General features: G+C 42.6%; 1 non-coding gene and 1 pseudogene across 1 annotated transcript; both read left to right on the top strand.

Moving 5' to 3' along the window:
- The first annotated feature begins 5,387 nt into the window (after positions 1 to 5,387).
- On the top strand, positions 5,388 to 12,265 carry LOC103014526 (cell division cycle-associated protein 7-like; annotated as a pseudogene).
- On the top strand, positions 9,578 to 9,650 carry TRNAV-CAC (transfer RNA valine (anticodon CAC)). The gene has a single exon. It is a non-coding gene; the product is annotated as a tRNA-Val (tRNA).
- Positions 12,266 to 21,926: the final 9,661 nt, after the last annotated feature.

The following is a 21,926-nucleotide window of genomic DNA, read 5'->3' on the forward strand; positions in this document are numbered from 1 at the left end:
TCAGGTACCAAAGACAATGATTCCTGGGAGACCGAACCCTGTGACTGCCCCAGCTTACTGCCTTGAGAGAGGTTCCAAGCTGAGGTGCTAGAAGGAGAAACCCAAGCAGGGCTCAGCTGACTCCCTGAGTTGAGGAGACAGAGCCAAAGTGCACAGAGCTGAGTATCAGAGAGGAGACAGCCACACAGAGAAAACACCAGAAGATCCCTACAAGTATTCACCCACAGGCAAGGAAATTACTGAAGGATGGAGAAGAAAGCCTTAAGAGATGATGAAAGGTAATAGTACCCTACAGATGGCCAAAAAGCACATGAAAAGATGCTCAACATCACTAATTATTAGAGAAATGAAAAGGAGGTATCAAAAAACTACAATGAGGTATCACCTCACGCCGGTCAGAATGGCCATCATCAAAAAATCTACAAACAATAAATGCTGGAGAGGATGTGGAGAAAAGGGAACTCCCCTACACTGTTGGTGGGAATGTAAATTGGTACAGCCACTATGGAGAACAGTATGGAGGTTCCTGAAAAAACTAAAAATAGAACTACCATATGACCCAGCAACCCCACTCCTGGGTATATACCTGGAGAAAACCATAATTCGAAAAGATACACGCACCCCAATGTTCATTGCAGCACTATTTACAATAGCCAGGATATGGAAGTAATCTAAATGTCCATCAACAGGAGTGGATAAAGAAGATGTGGCACAGATATACAATGGAATATTACTCAGCCATAAAAAGAAACGAAATTGAGTTATTTGTAGTGAGGTGGATGGACCTAGAGTCTGTCATACAGAGTGCAGTAAGTCAGAAAGAGAAAAACAAATACCGTATGCGAACACATAAATATGGAATCTAAAAATAAATAAATAAATAATGGTTCTGATGAACCTAGGGGCAGGACAAGAATAAAGATGCAACTGTAGAGAATGGACTTGAGGACAAGGGGAGGGGAAAGGGTAAGCTGGGACGAAGTGAGAGAGTAGCATTGACATATATACACTACCAAATGTAAAATAGATAGCTAGTGGGAAGCAGCTGCATAGCACAAGGAGTTCAGTTCGGTGCTCTGCAACTACCTAGAGGGGTAGAATAAGGAGGGTGGGAGGGAGGTGCAAGAGGGAGGGGATATGGGGATATATGTATATGTATAGCTGATTCACCTTGTTATACAGCAGAAACTAACACAACATTGTAAAGCAATTATACTCCAATAAAGATGTTAAAAAAAATAAAAGGAAGATGTGGTACATATACACAATGGAATATTACTCAGCCATTAAAAAGAACAAAACAATGCCATTTGCAGCAACATGGATAGAGCTAGAGATTGTCATACTGAGTGAAGTAAGTCAGACACAGAAAGACAAGTATCACATGATATCACTTATATGTGGAATCTAAAAAAAAGTGTACAAATGAACTTATTTACAAAACAGAAGCAGAGTTATAAATGTAGAAAGCAAACTTATGGTTACCAGGAGATAAGGGAGGAGGGATAAATTGGAAGATAGGGATTGACATATACACACTGCTATATATAAAATAGATAACTAATAAGAACCTGCTATATAGCACAAGGAACTCTGCTCAATACTCTGCAATGGCCTATATGGGAAGAGAATCTAAAAAAAAAAAAAAAGAGTGGACACATGTATATGCATATGTAAAACTGATTCACTTTGCTGTATACCTGAAACTAACACAACATTGTAAATCAACTATACTCCAATAAAAAAATTTTTTTTAAAAAGTAATAGTACCCAGCAATCACCAGGGCTGGGAACAGAGCCTGATCCCACCAGCCAGACTGGAAAACCTTAGAATTTATGGGGCATTGGGTAGGGTATGCAGAAAGGTATTGCCTCAGTAGCAGAAAACAATGGGCTCTAGGTTAAATGCTGCTCTGGTCCCAGCTAACAAATGTTAAAAGTGAGACCAAAAGGATCAAACTGTTTCCAAGTAAGTTAACTGAGTCCCAGAACAAAGCTCAAAAATATTTACAGAATTACAAAAATATCCAGCACCCAACATGGTAAAATTCACAGTCTGGCAACCAATCAAAGAATATGAGACATACAAAGAAGCAGGAAAATATGATCCATGATGAGGAGAAAAATCCACCAAAACCAACCAAAACTGATACAGATGTAAGAATTAGCAGACTGGGACAGTAAAACAATTGTAATAACTGTATCCTGTGTGTTCAAAAAGTTACAAACATGTCTATTAGACACCCAAGGAGAGGTGCTGAATAGGCTGTTTGATGTATAAATTTGGAGTTGATGGAAGAGGTCTGAGCTAAAAATGTAAATTTCAGAGTCATTGGTAGGTATAGAGATGGGTGTTTAAAGCCACCGCTTGAATGAGGCCGCCAAGTGAGTGAAGTTGGATAGAGAAGAGAAAAAGACAAATGACTATGCCCTGAGACACACCAGAATCAAAAGTCTGGGAGAACAGCAAAAATCAGCAGAGGAGGCCCAGAAATAGTGACTGCTATGGAATGAATGTCTGTGTCCACCCCTGCTCCCCCCCTCAAAATTCATATGTTGGAGCCTTAACTTCCAACATGATGGTGTTTGGAGATGGGGCCTTTGGGAAGTAATTGGGTTCAGATTAGGTCATCAGGGTAAGCCCCTCATGATGTGATTAGTGCACTTACAAGAAGAGGAAGATTTCTCTCCCCACACAAGTACCAAGGAAAGGCCATGTGAGCACCCAGTGAGGCTCTGTCTGCAAGCCAGGAAGCAGGACTTCACCAGGAACTGAATCTGCCAGCACCTTGATCTTGGTCTTATGTCTATTGTTTACGCCACCCAGTCTATGGTATTTTGTTATGGAAACGTGAGCTAACTAAGACAGTGACCACTGAGGTAGGAGGAAAACCCAGAGAGTCCAAAATTTCAGAAGCCAAAGAAAGAAAGTGCATCAAGGCCAAGGAGTGATCACTTGATCAACTGGGCAAATGTCACTTATAGGTCGAGATGAAGACAGAGGATTGATCCTGGGATAAAACAATGTCAAATGTCAAAGTCAGAGGTGATCCAGAAAAGCACAGTTTGGTGGAACAATGGGGACAAAAGGCAGACTGGAGTTGGAGAGAGAGCGGAAGAAGAAGTGGAGACAGAGGGTAATAATCAATGATTTCAAGGAACTTCCTGCAAAAGGGAACAAAGAAATAGGGCAAGCTTTCAGAGGAACTGGAGTCAAGGGAAGATTGTTTTTAAAGATTAGGGAAATAGCAACATGTCTATATGCTGATGGGAATTTCATAATAGAGAGGGGAAATGATGATGATGTGTGGAGGAGGGGTGAGATGGAATCCAGGTGGAAGCATGGATACGTTATCTAGGGTAACAGGCAAGCAGAGTTTAAGATGCTTCCATTTCAGTAGGTGTGGTGGTAGGAATGTGTCGACGTTCTCTTTTAATTCTTCATTTGTCTTGGTCAAGTAGAAAATAAGGTCGTCAGCTGAAAGTGTGGATAGAGAAGGATTTGGGGATTTGAGGAGAGAGAAGAAGGAATGAAATAGTCATCCAGGAGAGTGGAAGACAGAACAGGTTAGGGAATTTTGATCACCTGGGAGCATAAGGGCCCACTTGAGATTCAAGATCATGACTTAAAAGTGAGACAGTTGTTCTCACTTCTGTGAGACAGTTGTATGAGCTCGGTCATGTGTTTTCCCCCAGCCAATATCAGCTGCACCAATACAGGCATAGAGGAAACAGATTCGATGTTGCCAAGTGAATATATTGAAACCACAGAAGGGCAAGGGAGTCCAAAATGTATGCAAGAGAGTTATTATATGGAATTTAAGCCGGGCAAAGAGGGGATCGGGCACGAAGTGGGTGATGGGCAGTAAATATGCAGAAGATTTGATGTATTAGGGTTCCTGGTGTCATGGTATATAGAAAGTGTGGCCCTATAGGAACAGACCTGGAAGAATAGGAGGTGATGGCAAAAGAATGGGGTGTGTGAAGTTGAGATTACTGGAGAGGTTTCAGGTATTGGTAATAGGGTCTATCTAGGCATGAACATGGGAGTGTGTGGCTGAGGCAGAGTGGAAGATAAGATTGTTGGAGAAGATTCATGGAACCACAGGGCCACAGTTTTAGAAGGATCGCCTATCTGTATGTTGAAACTGCCAAAAATTAAGACAGGAATAGTGTTAGAATGACAGTGAATCAGGAACTAAGGTCATTGAGAAATGAGGGGAATGACGTGGGTCCCAGGAGGTGACTGTAACAATGAGTAGATGTGCATAAGATAGTCTGATGACATGAGCTTCAAAGCTGAGAGGCTGAGAAAAGAGGGGGAGGATGGGCTGTACGTGGCAGTGAGGATCACGGAAGGCCCAGTGAAAGGGAGGCTGTCAGGGGGGAAATACCGTCACCAATTGAGAGAGCAGCAGGAGGGCACCAGAGTTCAGGGAATTGGCTCTGGGGCCAAACTACCTGGCCACTTTCTATCCATGGTAGCTTAGCAAGTTACTTAACCTCTCCGAGCCTCGGTTTCTTTGTCTATAAAAGGGGGGTAATAATAGTATCGCATACAAATCTTATACAATAGTATCTCATGCAATCTCATATAAATATTAAAGAGTTACAGCCATAAAAAAGAATGAAAGAATGCCATTTGCAGCAACATGGATGTAACTAGAGATCATCATACTGAGTGAAGTAAGTCAGAAAGAGAAAGATAAATACCATATGATATCACTTATATGTGGAATCTAAAATATGACACAAATGAACACATCTATGAAAAGGAAACAGACTCACAGACATAGAGAACAGACTTGTGATTGCCAAGCAGTGGGGTGGGGGAGGGAAAGATTGGGAGCTTGGGGCTAGCAGATGCAAACTGTTATATATAGAATGGCTAAACTACAAGGTCCTACGTAGAGCACAGGGAACTATTTTTGATATCCTGTGATAAACCATAATGGAAAGAATATGAAAAAAATGAATATATATATATATGTACAACTGAATCATTTTGCTGTACAGCAGAAATTAACACACTGTAAATCAACTATACCTCAATAAAATTTTTTTAAAAATATATTAAAGAGGTAAATGAGGTAATACATGTAACAGGCTTAACTCAGTGTCAGGCACATCGTGAGCTGTACTGGGGAGCGATACTCTGGTGTCTTACTGCCTTGACATCCACAATCAGAGGGGAGGATCCTTCTTTGTGACTATGATTTTAGAATCACAATTTTTACCCCTTTCCTGTCCCGACACACATTTTAGTCAGTCTGGTGGAATGCAATAAAAATTGCTACTATCATTAAAGGCATTTCCAGGGTCCCAAGACAATTTTAAACCCCACTCTCAAGTAGTTCCTCCCATGTCTGGCTGATCATTGAAACGTCATGAAGAAGGAGCAAAAGTCCTTCAAAGCTTTAGACGTAGGTCAGCCTGGTGAGTTGACCTATCTATTCACACTGAAGGATAAAAGATGATAGTGAGGACAGCATAGTAGGCCGAAAGAAGCAGCCAAGGACCAGGAAAGGAGGCTGGAAAAGGCTCAGGGCCACCTAAGACACACTGAGACAACTTCTTAAACTGCTGGGGGAAAAACTCTACATTAAATTGTGTCACAAGTAGACACATACACACACGCCCAAGCAGATGTAGAGTTCATCTAGGTCCAACCGAGTTAATTTTTTCCAAAATCTCATTAAGGGTATCTCTGTCCAGCCTCTTGGGTTCAGCCCTTCCCCACTCTCACTATCTCTGCTTGGTTCCATGAAAAGACCAGATTCTCTCTTTTGGGTCTTCTTTGGGACCCTGGTCTCCAGTGATCCCAGGATTGTTTTTCTTTTATCCTGAGTTTTCTCTCCACTGTCTACTTAGGCACTTTTTTGCTTTTGTCCCTGTCTTCTGTGAATTTTTATTCTAACCATCCTCTTTTTTTTTTTTTCCTGTTGGAAACCTTAGGTTCTTCTTGCTTCCTGTCCAAGAGAGATCAAGAAACATTTTCATTCTACCCATGAATAGAGGGTGCCCAGACAAACCTGAGCATTGTGCCAAAAATATTTCAAATTCAGTCCCAAGCAGTGAAGACCAAAGAAATAATTTGCTTTCGCACTAAACATAAAGGAAAACAGAGACCGCAAACAGCCTATTTGGAGGTCAGACAGAATACAGTGGTTAAAATTAGAACTAGCACCTTACTGACAGTTGTTGGTATTCTATGTCACTTGTATTCCCTTGTAGTACAAGAGGTTTTTCAAACAGGAACTGAACCCCCAGGAAAGAAGAAAATAGGGCACTCTCTCTTTAAGTTTACGTTCTCCCCTTTGGGGTTCCCCCAGTGTGGTTCCTGTGACCACAACTTCACCATCCCCCATCATTTATCTAGTCTCCCCCTTTCTCTGGCTGAAAGGTGGGTACACTCAAAATCAATTCCCTTGATCTCTTAGCACAACTGAGAAAAGGTTGGATCTTTCAAAAGTGTCTTTTTAAATTTGTAAAAGAAAATTAAAAAGTAAAGAATGTGACCATAAAGGGGTAGCATGAGGGAGGTCTGTGTGGTGATGAAACAGCTCTGTATCAATAGAAAAGATCAATGAAACTAAAAGCTGTGGGGTTTTTTTTTGAAAAGATAAAATAAATAAACCAATAGCTAAACTTTCCAAGAAAAAGAAAAAAAAGAGAGGACTCAAATAAATAAAATTTTAAGTTAAAGAGGAGACATTACCACATAAAGGTTCATAAGAAACTACTATGAACAATATATGCCAACAAATTGGACAACCTAAGAAGAAATGGATAAATTCCTACAAACATACAGCCAACTAAAACTGAATCATGAAAAAATAGAAAATCTGAACAGACCAATTACTAGTAAAGAGATCAAATCAGTAATCAAAAATCTCTCAACAAACAAAAGTCCAGGATATGATGGCTTCACTGGTGAATTCTACCAAACATTTAAGAAGTTATGCCAATCCTTCTCAAACTCTTCCAAAAATAAAAGAAGAGGGAACACTTCCCAGCTCATTTTACAAGGCAAGCATTATCCTGATAACAAAGCCAGAAAGAACACTACAAGAACAGAAAATTATAGGCTGATATGCCCGATGAACATACATGCAAATATCCTCAACAAAATAGCAGCAAACCAAATTCAACAGTACCTTAAAGAATCAAAGAATCCCACCATGATCAAGTGGGATTTATTCCAGGGATTCAAGGGTGGTTCAACATCTACAAATCAATCCATGTGATATACCACATTAACAAAGTGAAAGATAAAAATCATATGATCATCCTAACATATGCAAAAAAAAAGCATTTGACAAAATTCAACATCCTTTCATGATAAAAACTCTCAACAAACTGGATATAAAGGGAATGTATCTCAGTATAATAAAGGCCATACATGACAAGACCATAGCTAACATCATACTAAACGGTGAAAAACAGAAGGCTTGTCCTCTAAGATCAGTAAAATGACAAGGCTGCCCACTCTTACCACTTTTGTTCAACATAGTACTAGAAGTCCTAGCCAGAGCAATTGGGAAATCAGTCAATCAATCAATCAATCAATGGCATCTATATCAGAAAAGAAGAAGTAAAGTTGTCTCTATTTGCAGATGACATAATATTATTTTTTTAATGTGCTGTTTGTAGATTTTTTTAAATTATTTATTTATTTATTTGGCTGTGCCGGGTCTTAGTTGCAGCATGCACTTAGTTGCGGCATGCATGCGGGATCTAGTTCCCTCACCAGAGATCGAACCCAGGCCCCCTGCATTGGGAGAGCAGAGTCTTAACCACTGGACAACCAGGGAAGTCCCAGATGACATAATATTATATATAGAAAATCCGAAAAGCTCCACCAAAAACAAAAACAAAAACTATTAGAACTAATAAATGAATTCAGTGAAGTTGCAGGATACAAAATCAATATACAAAAATCAATTGTGTTTTATACACTAACAATGAACTATCAGAAAGAGAAATTAGGGAAATAATTCCATTTACAATAGCATCAGAAAGAATAAAATACTTAGGAATAATTTTAACCAAGAATTTCTATCAAAATTCCAATGCCATTTTTCACAGAAATAGAAAAAAAATCCTAAAATTTGTATGAAATCACAAAGACCCTGAATAGCCATAGCAATCCTGAGAGAAAAGAACAAAACTGGAGGCATCACATTTCCTGATTTCAAACTATATTACAAACCTATACTAATCAAAACAGTATGGAATTGGCATAAGAACAGACACATAGATCAATGGGACAGAATAGAGAACCCAGAAGTAAACCTATGCATATATGGTCAGTTAATTTTTGACAAAGAGCCAAAAATATACTATGGGGAAAGGATAGTCTTTTCAATAGATGGTATTGAGAAAACTGGATTTGCACATGTAAAAGATTGAAACTGCACCCCTATCTTACACCATACACAAAAATCAACTTTATTTTAAGTCTTTCATCCTAAAGACTTGAATATAAGACCTAAAAATATAAAACTCCAGAAGAAAACATAGGGGTAAACTCCTTGACATTGGTCTTGGCAATGATTTTTTTTTTATTAAACAGCAAAAGCAAAGGCAACAAAAGCAAAAATAAACAATTGGGACTACATCAAATGAAAAGGCTTCTGCTCAGCAAAGGAAATCATAAACAAAATGAAAAGGCAACCTACATAATGGGAGAAAATATTTGCAAAACACCTATCTGACAAGGGGTTAATATCCAAAACAAACGAGGAACTCATATGACTCCATAGCAAAAAGGGAAATAACCCAATTTTTAAAAATGGGCAAAGGACCTGAATAGACATTTTCCAAAGAAGACATACAATGGCCAACAGGTACATGAAAAAGTGCTCAGCATCACTAATAATCAGGGAGATAGAAATCAAAACCACAATGAGGGAATTCCCTGGCAGCCCAGTGGTTAGGATTCCATGCTCTCATTGCTGAGGGTGCAGGTTTGCTCCCTGGTCAAAGAACTAAGATCCTGCCATGGCCTAAAAAAAAAAAAAATTGAAATATCACCTCACATCTGTTAGGATGGTTATTATCTATTATCACATCTGTTAGGATGACTATCAAAAAAACAAGAAATATCAGTGCTGGCAAGGATGTAGAGAAAAAGGAGCCCTTGTACATTGTCTCTGAGAATGTAAATTGATACAACCACTATTAAAACAGTATGGAGGCTTCTCAAGAAATTAAAAATACAACTACCATATGATCCAGCAATCCTGCTTCTGGGTGTATATCCAAAATAAATGAACCATTATCTCAAAGAGATATCTGTATTCCTGTATTCATTGCAGTATTATTCACAATAGCCAAGGTATGGAAACGACCTAAGTGTCTCTCAACAGATGAATAGATCAAGAAAATATAGTGTGTGTGTGTATACACACAATATATATTATATTATTCAGTCTTAAAAAGGAAGGAAATCCTGTCATTTGCAACAACATGGGTGAATCTGGAGGATGTTATTTTAAGTGAAATAAGCCAGGGAAAGGCAATACTGCATGATATCACGTATATATGAAGTATTAAAAAAAAAAAAAGTGAGACTTCCCTGGTGGTCCAGTGGTTAAGACTCTGCACTCACAGTACAGGGGACCCAGGTTCGATCTCTGGTCAGGGAACTAGATCCCACATGCCGCAACTAAGACCCCATGCAGCCTAATTAATTAATCAATTTTTTTTTTTTTAAAAAGGTAAACTCATAGAAACAGAAAGTAGAAAAGAGGTTGTCCTGGGGTGAGGCATGGGGGAAATAGGGAGCGATGGGTAAAAGGGTACAGACTTTCAGTTATAAGGTAAATAAGATTTGAGGATCTAATGTATAACATGGTGACTATAATTGATAACACTATATTGTATTATTGAAATTTGCTAAGAGAGTAGGACTTCAATGTTCGCACCAAAAAAAAAAAAATTTTTAAGGATAAATATGTGAGGTGAGAGATATGTGAATTAACTTGAGAGATGAAATCTTTTCATAATATATATGTATATCAAATCATCACATTCTACACTAATTAACTTACAATTTTATTTGTCAATTATACCTCAGTAAAGCTGAGAAGTAGTTTTCTCATATTTTTAATTTTAAAAAAGAACAGCTGGGGACTTCCCTGGTAATGCAGTGGTTAAGAACCAGCCTGCCAATGCAGGGGACGCGGGTTCGAGCCCTGGTCCAGGAAGATCCCACATGCCGCGGAGCAACTAAGCCCGTGCGCCACAACTACTGAGCCTGTGCTCTTAGAGCCCACGAGCCACAACTACTGAAGCCTGCGCGCCTAGAGGCCGGAGCTTTGCAAGGAGAGAAGCCACCACAATGCGAAGCCCGCGCTACCCAGCGAACACCCAAGGCAGCCAAAGATTAATTAATTAATTAATTAATTAATTAATTTTTAAAAACCAAACAAACAAACAGCTGCCCTCCACCCGGGCCCTGCGCACCTCGCCCCCCGGCCCACGCGGCTGGGACTCCGGCCCCTGAGAGGTGGGACAGTGATGGGCGAGGCTGCTGGGCTCTCCCTGCTCCCAGAGCCGGCCCCAGCATCGACGCTCGCCACATGCTGCAAAAGGAAGGCAGAGCAAAGAAGAACTTCAAGATATTCAGATATGTGAAGCTGATTTCCATGGAAACCTTGTCATCCTCTGATGACAGTTGTGCCAGCTTGCTTCTGATAATTTTGCGAACACAAAACCTAAATTCAGGTCAGCTATCAGTGAAGAACCGGCAAGTGTTTTTATGAGGACTCTGCTAATGAATCTTCCTGCAGCTTTTCAGAAAGTGAGGTGCAAGATGTGTTAGACCACTGTGGATTTTTACAGAAACCAAGGCCAGATGTCACTAACGAAATGGCCAGTGTTTTTCATACCGACTCTGAGGATGAATCGTTTTGCGGTTTCTCAGAGGTGGAATGAGGCTGCGGGCAGACCGTGCGGGCTGTCGGACCGAAGTCAGTGAAGACGTTCCGGACCTCTCCGGGTGGCCATGAAGTTCCCAACTCGAAACACCGGGGGAGGGGCTTCCCTGGTGGCGCAGTGGTTGAGAATCCACCTGACAGTGTGGGGACACCGGTTCAAGCCCTTGTCTGGGAAGATCCCACATGCCGCGGAGCAACTAAGCCCGTGAGCCACAACTACTGAGCCCGCGTGCCACAACTACTGAAGCCCGCGCGCCTAGAGCCCGAGCGTGCTCCGCAATGAGAAGCCCTCGTACCGCAACGAAGAGTAGCCCCCGCTCGCCGCAACTAGAGAAAGCCCGTGCGCAGCAGCGAAGACCCAACACAGCCAAAACTAAATAAATAAAATAAATAAATTTTAAAAAAGAAAAAGAAAAGAAACACCGGGGGAGCAGCCAGCAAAAGAGCAGCGGCCCCATCCCCACCCCGAGCCCTCAGAGAATTCCGTGACCGATTCCAATTCTGTTTCAGAAGACGAAAGTGGCATGAATTTTTGGGAGAAAAGGGCTTTAAATATAAAGCAAAACAAAGCAATGCTTGCAAAACTAATGTCAGAATTAGAAAGCTTCCCTGGCTCCTTCCCTGGAAGGCGTTCCCTGCCAGACCCCAGTTCACGTCCAAAGACACCCCGAAGGCGCACATTCCCAGGTGTAGCCTGCAGGAGAAACCCTGAGCAGAGAGCTCGTCCTTTCACCAGGTCAAGGTCCCAGGTCCTTGGGTGGCTCAGCGCCCTGCCCACAGAGGAGGAGGAGGGGGACGGGGAGGGGGAGAAGGAGGAGGAGGAGATGTTGGTGAGAAATAGGAAGCCCCTGGCCGGCTACATGAACGAAGATGACATGCGCCGAAGTCGTCGCCCCGGCTCCATGACCCTTCCCTATATATTCGCTCCATGGACGAAATCGCATGGGAAGAATTGGACAACATCTGCAACAACTCTGGAGAGAAGATCTATAACCGCTCATTGGGATCGACTTGTCATCAGTGCTGCCAGAAAACTATCGATACCAAGACAAACTGCAGAAACCCAGAGTGCTGGGGCGTTCGAGGCCAGTTCTGCGGTCCCTGCCCTCGAAACTGTTTATGGTGAAGAAGTCAGGGATGCTCTGCTAGACCCAAACGGGCACTGCCCACCGCGTCACGGGATCTGCAACTGCAGCCTCTGTCAGCAGGGAGAGGGGCAGTGTGCGACAGGGGTGCTCGTGTACTTAGCCAAGTACCATAGCTTCGGGAACATGCATGCTTACTTGAAAAGTCTAAAACAGGAGTTTGAAATGCAAGCATAATAATTGGAAAATCCACTACCTGCCTTCCACTTCACAAACCTTCCTTGTTAAACTTTTCAATTTTGTCACGTGATTGAAAGCCAAGTTAAGAATTCTGATGATCAGTCTGTCTTATAGGCAAATCAAGTTAATATCATTAGACACGCAAGTGTGTCTGAGCATCACAGAGATATAGTGCCAGCTGTACTCTGCCCTCCTACAGTTTCTCCTTTGCTTTCCCCCCTACCCCTCACCCCATGCCATCCCCCCTCTTATTTCCAGTGGTTCTTTTCCATCATTTAGTTTCAGAATCCTCTTTAAATGACAATTTTATGAAAGTGTGTTTGATTTAATTGGTATTGAAATAGCCCTGGAATCCACCCATAAAACCAAGCACTTAGAAATGCAGTAGTAGTGTTAACTAGCTACATCTATCAAATTCCAGAGACTAGTCCTCTAACTTGCTTACATGAAAACACTGGGTCTGATTTAGTGTTTGTTGACATTTTTAACAGAATCAAGGCACAAAAGTCTTAAAACCTTGTGGAAAAATTAGGTGATTGATGACAAGTGGAGTATATGACTTTGGAGGCCTTTCAGGAGAATATTCTGTGTATGTGCTTATTATTCAAGTTGTCACAGTTGAAGCTTAGTTGCTGCTGATTTCTTCCACCAAGTGCATCGGGCCCACACGGTCACGCCCCGAAGGTTCTCGGGCAGTGCTACACTTGAAATCATTGTAGAAAAGCCATCCTGGGGAATTGGGACAGGGAGGTTTCAGGAGTAGGTCTATTTGAATTCATGGAATAAAACTTCAGGATAATTGTAGTTTGCCAAGTTTATTTCAGTTCATATCATAAGGTGTTTCAAATAAATTCTTGATTATGTTGCATGGAAAATTGGAAGAAAAAAAAAAAAGAACAGCTATGCAGAAAGTAAAAAGTCACATTTTCATAGAATATTTTTCTGATTCTAGAAATCATGGTAAAAGCAACTTTTGAGAATCCCAAAATTCCTCAAGCCCCTTCTGGGCTAGTCCTGTTTCAACTAGGGTCCTTCCCGTAAAGTCCTCTTGGCTCCATTTTTTTCCCCCAGCGTGAGGAGCTTATCCACCAGTCCATTTTCTTCTGACCAAAGAAATGTGACAATTCACCTGCTTTTTTAAAAGTTAAGTCTTTTCCTGAGTTTCAGGTGAAGCACACACGTTATTCCCAAGCGACTTGCAAGGCCGTACGATTGATGTCTTTTAAGCCACAATGAATGATTTTCTAGGCCTTCTAGGCCTTGGTGATGAGTCTTTCCCAGCTCCAAAGTCTCTGATGATGATTCACTTAAAACCCCTCCCTGCCCCTCACCCAGGGTAATGAGCTGGTAGTACAGCTAACGAAGCAAAAAAAAAGACCCATCCTACTGTCCAAGGCAGTAGCCACAAGCGAATCCTTTCACCAATACCTCGGCCCATCCGCGAGGGCAGAACCCAGGTAAACTAAAGATTCTCTCTGGCAGGGATGGACTTCCTTTTTCTGTTATTTGTCAGATTCCAGGTTGATTTTTTTTTCTACTCCTCCAATTATTAAAAAGAAGGAAATTTTCTACATCACAAGCATGTTTCTTAATATTTTTCCAATTCTTTTTTTCTCTAGAGGAATCCCCCTTCTCCTGCCCAAAACTCTGTAGTCCAGGGTACACTGTCAACTCCATGGCACATGTAACGACAGGCAGGTAGGGGAAGGTAGTTGGCAGGTGTAGAGTTAAGGAATAAAGTAAATGGCTTTATGCTGCTTGGTTGATTTGACACGATACTTCCAGTAGCTTCCTATTGTTGGTTTGGTTTTTTTTTTTTTTTTTTTTTTAATTTTATTTATTTATTTATTTATTTATTTATTTATGGCTGTGTTGGGTCTTCGTTTCTGTGCGAGGGCTTTCTCTTGTTGCGGCAAGTGGGGGCCACTCTTCATCGCGGTGCGCAGGCCTCTCACCATCGCGGCCTCTCTTGTTGCGGAGCACAGGCTCCAGACGCGCAGGCTCAGCAATTGTGGCTCACGGGCCCAGTTGCTCCGCGGCATGTGGGATCTTCCCAGACCAGGGCTCGAACCCGTGTCCCCTGCATTAGCAGGCAGATTCTCAACCCCTGCGCCACCCGGGAAGCCCCCTGGTTTTTTTTTTGGCTGTGTTGGGTCTTCATTGCTACGCACGGGCTTTCTCTAGTTGCAGCGAACAGGGGCTACTCTTCGCTGCAGTGCACGGGCTTCTCATTGTGGTGGCTCCTCTTGTTGCAGAGCACGGGCTCTAGGCATGCGGGCTCAGTAGTTGTGGTGCACGGGTTTAGTTGCTCCGCGGCATGTGGGATCTTCCTGGATCAGGGCTCGAACCTGTGTCTGCTGCCTTGGCAGGCAGATTCTTAACCAGTGGGCCACCAGGGAAGTCCCATTTGGTTCTTCAGACCTTTAGATTAGAGTTCTGGTTACTTCATCATGTGTTAACCACCAGCCTAAGGTCAGCTGTTGAATTTTGCTCTTTTGGTCCATGGAAGATCAAAGTCCTTTCTTGATGGGCCACAAATATACCCCTTTTGGCTTCTGATAAAAACTATTCTCCTGAAAGCCACGTGTCACGTCAAACAGACCAGAGTGTCCCTGAACTCCTAATCTCAGGCCATGGCTTTCGTAAGACACCTTGTTAGTGCAATGGCCACCCTAAGATAGCTCTCCCGTGCTCAGTTTAAAAAATACTAATCTCTGCATAGAAAACAAACTTATGGTTACCAAAGGGGAAAGAGGGGTGAGGGATAAATTATGAGTTTGGGATTAGCAGATTCCAAACTACTATATATAACATAGATGAAAAACAAGGTGCCACTATATAGCACAGGGAATTATATTCAATATCCTGTAATAAACCCTAATGGAAAAGAATATGAAAAAGAATATATATATATATATATTCACAAGATTGTAAATCAACTATACTTCAATTAAAAAAAAAAAATACTAGGGCGTACCAGTGACCGTCAGCGCCCCTTTGGCTGCACGGACACACGCTACGATGGCGCGGCGCTGCGGGGAGGAAAGCGAGAGTGTCCTGCACCCAGACGCCTGTGGCGCGGTGGTTCTTTGTCAAGCTTACTAATTTCCGCACTCGCTCTACACTTCCTGCTCCCGAGGTGAAGACTGACCGTGCTGGGGGATTGGAGAAGATGGCGGAAGAGTAAGACGCGGAGATCACATTCCTTCCCACAGATACAGTGGAGATACATCTACACGTGGAACTGCTCCTGCAGAGCACCCACTGAACGCTGGCGGAGAATGTCCGACCTCCAAAAAGGCAAGAGACTCCCCCCGTACTTGGGTAGGGCAAAAGAAAAAAGAAATGGCAGAGACAAAAGAATAGGGACGGCACCTGCACCAGTGGGAGGGAGCCGTGAAGGAGGAAAGGTTTCCACGCACTGGGAGCCCCTTCGCGGGCGGAGACTGCGGGGGGCAGAGGGGGGAAGCTTCGGAGCCACGGAGGAGAGCGCGGCCACGGGGGTGCGGAGGGCAGAGCGGAGAGGTTCCCGCCCGGAGGCTCGGCGCCGAGCAGCACTCGCCAGCCCGAGAGGCTTGTCTGCTTAGCCGCCGGGGCGGGCGGGGCTGGGAGCTGAGGCTCGGGCTTCGGTCGGATCGCAGGGAGAGGACTGGGGTTGGCGGCGTGAACACAGCCTGAAGGGGTTAGCGCACCACAGCTAGCCTGGAGGGAGTCCGGGAGGGGGTCTGCAGCTGCCGAAGAGGCAAGAGACTTTTTCTTGCATCTTTGTTTCGCGGCGGGCAGGGAGAGGGGATTCGGAGCGCCGCCTAGGCGAACTCCAGAAAAGGGCGCGAGCCGCGGCTATCGGCGCGGATCCCACAGCAACAGGGGCGCAGAGGGAAGATCGGAGAGACTCCCGCACAGAGGCTCGGCGCCGAGCGGCGCTCGCCAGCCCGAGAGGCTTGTCTGCTCCCCCGCCGGGGCGGGCGGGGCTGGGAGCTGAGGCCCGGGCTGCGGTCGGATCGCAGGGAGAGGACTGGGGCTGGCGGTGTGAACACAGCCTGAAGGGGTTGGTGCACCACAGCTAGCCGGGAGGGAGACCGGGAGGGGGTCTGCAGCTGCCGAAGAGGCAGGAGACTTTTTCTTGCCTCTTTGTTTCGCTGCGCGCAGGGAGAGGGGATTCAGAGCGCTGCCTGAACAAGCTCCAGAGAGGGGCGCGGGCCGCGGCGGTCAGCGCGGACCCCAGAGACGGGCGTGGGACGCTGGGGCTGCTGCTGCCGCCTCCAAAAGGCCTGTGTGTGAGCGCAGGTCACTCTCCACGCCTCCCCTCCCGGGAGCCTGTGCAGCCCGCCACTGCCGGGGTCCCGGGATCCGGGGACAACATCCCCGGGAGAACGCACTGCGCGCCTCGAGCTGGTGCAACGTCACGCCGGCCTCGGCCGCCGCAGGCTCGCCCCGCCTCCTCTGTACCCCTCCCTCCCCGCGGCCTGGGTGAGCCAGAGCCCCCGAAGCAGCTGCTCCTTTAACCCCGTCCTGTCTGGGCGGGGAACAGACGCCCTCAGGCGACCTACACGCAGAGGCGGGTCCAAATCCAAAGCTGAACCCCAGGAGCTGTGCGAACAGGGAAGAGAAGGGGAAATCTCTCCCAGCAGCCTCAGGAGCAGCGGATTAAAGCTCCACAAACAACTTGAAGTGCCTGCAACTGTTGAATACCTGAATAGACAACGAATCAGCCCAAATTCAGGAGGTGGACTTTGGGAGCAGGAGATATTAATTTTTCCCCTTTTCCTTTTTTTTGTGAGTGTATATGTATATGCTTCTGGGTGAGATTTTGTCTGTATAGCTTTGCTTTACAATAGCTTTATTTTACTTCACTATATTATAGCCTCTTTCTTTCTTTCTTTCTATTTTTTCTCCCTTTTACTCTGAGCCGTGTGGACGAAAGGCTCTTGGTGCTCCAGCCAGGCATCAGGGCCGTGCCTCTGAGGTGGGAGAGCCAACTTCAGAACACTGGTCCACAAGAGAGCTCCCAGCTACACGTAATACCAAACGGCAAAAATCTCCCAGAGATTTCCATCTCAACATCAAGACCCAGCTTCACTCAACGACCAGCAAGCTACAGTGCTGGACACCCTATGCCAAACAACTAGCTAGACAGGAACACAACCCCATCCATTAGCAGAGAGGCTGCCTAAAATCAAAATAAGGCCACAGACACCCCAAAATACACCACCAGACGTGGACGTGCCCACCAGAAAGACAAGATCTAGCCTCATCCACCAGAACTCAGGCACTAGTTCCCTCCACCAGGAAGCCTACACAACCCACTGAACCAACCTTAGCCACTGGGGACAGATACCAAAAACAACGGGAACTACGAACCTGCAGCCTGTGAAAAGGAGACCCCAAACACAGTAAGATAGGCAAAATGAGATGACAGAAAAACACACAGCAGATGAAGGAGCAGGCTCAAAACACACTGGACTTAACAAATGAAGAGGAAATAGGTAGTCTACCTGAAAAAGAATTCAGAATAATGATAGTAAGGATGATCCAAAATCTTGGAAATAGAATAGACAAAATGCAAGAAACATTTAACAAGGATGTAGAAGAACTAAAGAGGAACCAAGCAATGATGAAAAACACAATAAATGAAATTAAAAATACTCTAGATGGGATCAATAGTAGAATAACTGAGGCAGAAGAAAGGATAAGTGACCTGGAAGATAAAATGGTGGAAATAACTACTACAGAGCAGGATAAAGAAAAAAGAATGAAAAGAACTGAGGACAGTCTCAGGGACCTCTGGGACAACATTAAACGTGCCAACATTCGAATTATAGGGGTACCAGAAGAAGAAGAGAAAAAGAAAGGGACTGAGAAAATTTTTGAAGAGATTATAGTTGAAAACTTCCCTAATATGGGAAAGGAAATAGTTAATCAAGTCCTGGAAGCACAGAGAGTCCCATACAGGATAAACCCAAGGAGGAACACGCCAAGACACATATTAATCAAACTGTCAAAAATTAAATATAAGGAAAACATATTAAAGGCAGCAAGGGAAAAAAAAACAAATAACACACAAGGGAATCCCCATAAGGTTAACATCTGATCTCTCAGCAGAAACTCTGCAAGCCAGAAGGGAGTGGCAGGATATACTTAAAGTCATGAAGGAGAAAAACCTACAACCAAGATTACTCTACCCAGCAAGGATCTCATTCAGATTCGATGGAGAAATTAAAACCTTTACAGACAAGCAAAAGCTGAGAGAGTTCAGCACCACCAAACCAGCTTTACAACAAATGCTAAAGGAAATTCTCTAGGCAAGAAACACAAGAGAAGGAAAACACCTACAATAACAAACCCAATACATTTAAGAAAATGGGAATAGGAACATACATATCGATAATTACCTTGAATGTAAATGGATTAAATGCTCCCACCAAAAGACACAGGCTGGCTGAATGGATACAAAAACAAGACCCATACATATGCTGTCTACAAGAGACCCACTTCAGACCTAGGGACACATACAGACTGAAAGTGAGGGGATGGAAAAAGATATTCCATGCAAATGGAAATCAAAAGAAAGCTGGAGTAGCAATTCTCATATCAGACAAAATAGACTTTAAAATAAAGACTATTACAAGAGACAAAGAAGGACACTATATAATGATCAAGGGATCGATCCAAGAGGAAGGTATAACAATTGTAAATATTTATGCACCCAACATAGGAGCACCTCAATACATAAGGCAAATACTAACAGCCATAAAAGGGGAAATTGACAGCCACACAATCATAGTAGGGGACTTTAACACCCCACTTTCACCAATGGACAGATCATCCAAAATGAAGATAAATAAGGAAACACAAGCTTTAAATGATACATTAAACAAGATGGACTTAATTGATATTTATAGGACATTCCACCCAAAAACAACAGAATACACATTTTTCTCAAGTGCTCATGGAACATTCTCCAGGATAGATCATATCTTGGGTCACAAATCAAGCCTAGGTCAATTTAAGAAAATTGAAATCGTATCAAGTATCTTTTCCGACCACAACGCTATGAGACTAGATATCAATTACAGGAAAAGATCTGTAAAAAATACAAACACATGGAGGCTACACAATACATTACTTAATAACGAAGTGATTACTGAAGAAATCAAAGGGGAAATCAAAAAATACCTAGAAACAAATGACAATGGAGACACGACGACCCAAAACCTATGGGACACAGCAAAAGCAGTGCTAAGAGGGAAGTTTATAGCAATACAAGCCTACCTCAAGAAACAGGAAACATCTCGAATAAACAACCTAACCTTGCACCTAAAGCAATTAGAGAAAGAAGAACAAAAAAACCCCAAAGCCAGCAGAAGGAAAGAAATTATAAAGATCAGGTCAGAAATAAATGAAAAAGAAATGAAGGAAACAATAGCAAAAATCAATGAAACTAAAAGCTGGTTCTTTGAGAAGATAAACAAAATTGATAAACCATTAGCCAGACTCATCAAGAGAAAAAGGGAGAAGACTCAGATCAATAGAATTAGAAATGAAAAAGGAGAAGTAACCACTGACACTGCAGAAATACAAAAGATCATGAGAGATTACTACAAGCAACTCTATGCCAATAAAATGGACAACCTGGAAGAAATGGACAGATTCTTAGAAATGCACAAACTGCCAAGACTGAACCAGGAAGAAATAGAAAATATGAACAGACCAATCACAAGCACTGAAATTGAAACTGTGATTAAAAACCTTCCAACAAACAAAAGCCCAGGACCAGATGGCTTCACAGGCGAATTCTATCAAACATTTAGAGAAGAGCTAACACCTATCCTTCTCAAACTCTTCCAAAATATTGCAGAGGGAGGAACACTCCCAAACTCATTCTACGAGGCCACCATCACCCTGATACCAAAACCAGACAAAGATGTCACAAAGAAAGAAAACTACAGGCCAATATCACTGATGAACATAGATGCAAAAATCCTCAACAAAATACTAGCAAACAGAATCCAACAGCACATTAAAAGGATCATACACCATGATCAAGTGGGGTTTATCCCAGGAATGCAAGGATTCTTCAATATACGCAAATCAATCAATGTGATACACCATATTAACAAATTGAAGGAGAAAAACCATATGATCATCTCAATAGATGCAGAGAAAGCTTTTGACAAAATTCAACACCCATTTATGATAAAAGCCCTGCAGAAAGTAGGCATAGAGGGAACTTTCCTCAACATAATAAAGGCCATATATGACAAACCCACAGCCAACATTGTCCTCAATGGTGAAAAACTGAAACCATTTCCACTAAGATCAGGAACAAGACAAGGTTGCCCACTCTCACCACTATTATTCAACATAGTTTTGGAAGTGTTAGCCACAGCAATCAGAGAAGACAAAGAAATAAAAGGAATCCAAATCGGAAAAGAAGAAGTAAAGCTGTCACTATTTGCAGACGACATGATACTATACATAGAGAATCCTAAAGAGGCTACCAGAAAACTCCTAGAGCTAATCAATGAATTTGGTAAAGTAGCAGGATACAAAATTAATGCACAGAAATCTCTTGCATTTCTATACACTAATGACGAAAAATCTGAAAGTGAAATTAAGAAAACACTCCCATTTACCATTGCAACAAAAAGAATAAAATATCTAGGAATAAACCTACCTAAGGAGACAAAAGACCTGTATGCAGAAAATTATAAGACAGTGATGAAAGAAATTAAAGATGATACAAATAGATGGAGAGATATACCATGTTCCTGGATTGGAAGAATCAACATTGTGAAAATGTCTCTACTACCCAAAGCAATCTACAGATTCAATGCAATCCCTATCAAACTACCACTGGCATTTTTCACAGAACTAGAACAAAAAATTTCACAATTTGTATGGAAACACAAAAGACCCCGAATAGCCAAAGCAATCTTGAGAACGAAAAATGGAGCTGGGGGAATCAGGCTCCCTGACTTCAGACTATATTACAAAGCTTCAGTAATCAAGACAGTTTGGTATTGGCACAAAAACAGAAATATAGATCAATGGAACAGGATAGAAAGCCCAGAGATAAACCCACACACATATGGTCAACTTATCTTTGATAAAGGAGGCAAGCATATACAGTGGAGAAAAGACAGCCTCTTCAATAAGTGGTGCTGGGAAAATTGGACAGGAACATGTAAAAGTATGAAATTAGAACACTCCCTGACACCATGCACAAAAATAAACTCAAAATGGATTAAAGACCTAAGTGTAAGGGCAGACACTATCAAACTCTTAGAGGAAAACATAGGCAGAACACTCTATGACATACATCACAGCAAGATTCTTTTTGACCCAGCTCCCAGAGAAATGGAAATAAGAACACAAATAAACAAATGGGACCTAATGAAACTGAAAAGCTTTTGCACAGCAAAGGAAACCATAAACAAGACCAAAAGACAACCCTCAGAATGGGAGAAAATATTTGCAAATGAAGCAACTGACAAAGGATTAATCTCCAAGATTTACAAGCAGCTCATGCAGCTCAATAACAAAAAAACGAACAACCCAATCCAAAAATGGGCAGAAGATCTAAATAGACATTTCTCCAAAGAAGATATACAGATGGCCTACAGACACATGAAAGAATGCTCAACATCATTAATCA

The sequence above is a fragment of the Balaenoptera acutorostrata genome, chromosome 11 (assembly GCF_949987535.1).
Source record: "Balaenoptera acutorostrata chromosome 11, mBalAcu1.1, whole genome shotgun sequence".
Lineage (NCBI taxonomy): Eukaryota > Metazoa > Chordata > Mammalia > Artiodactyla > Balaenopteridae > Balaenoptera > Balaenoptera acutorostrata.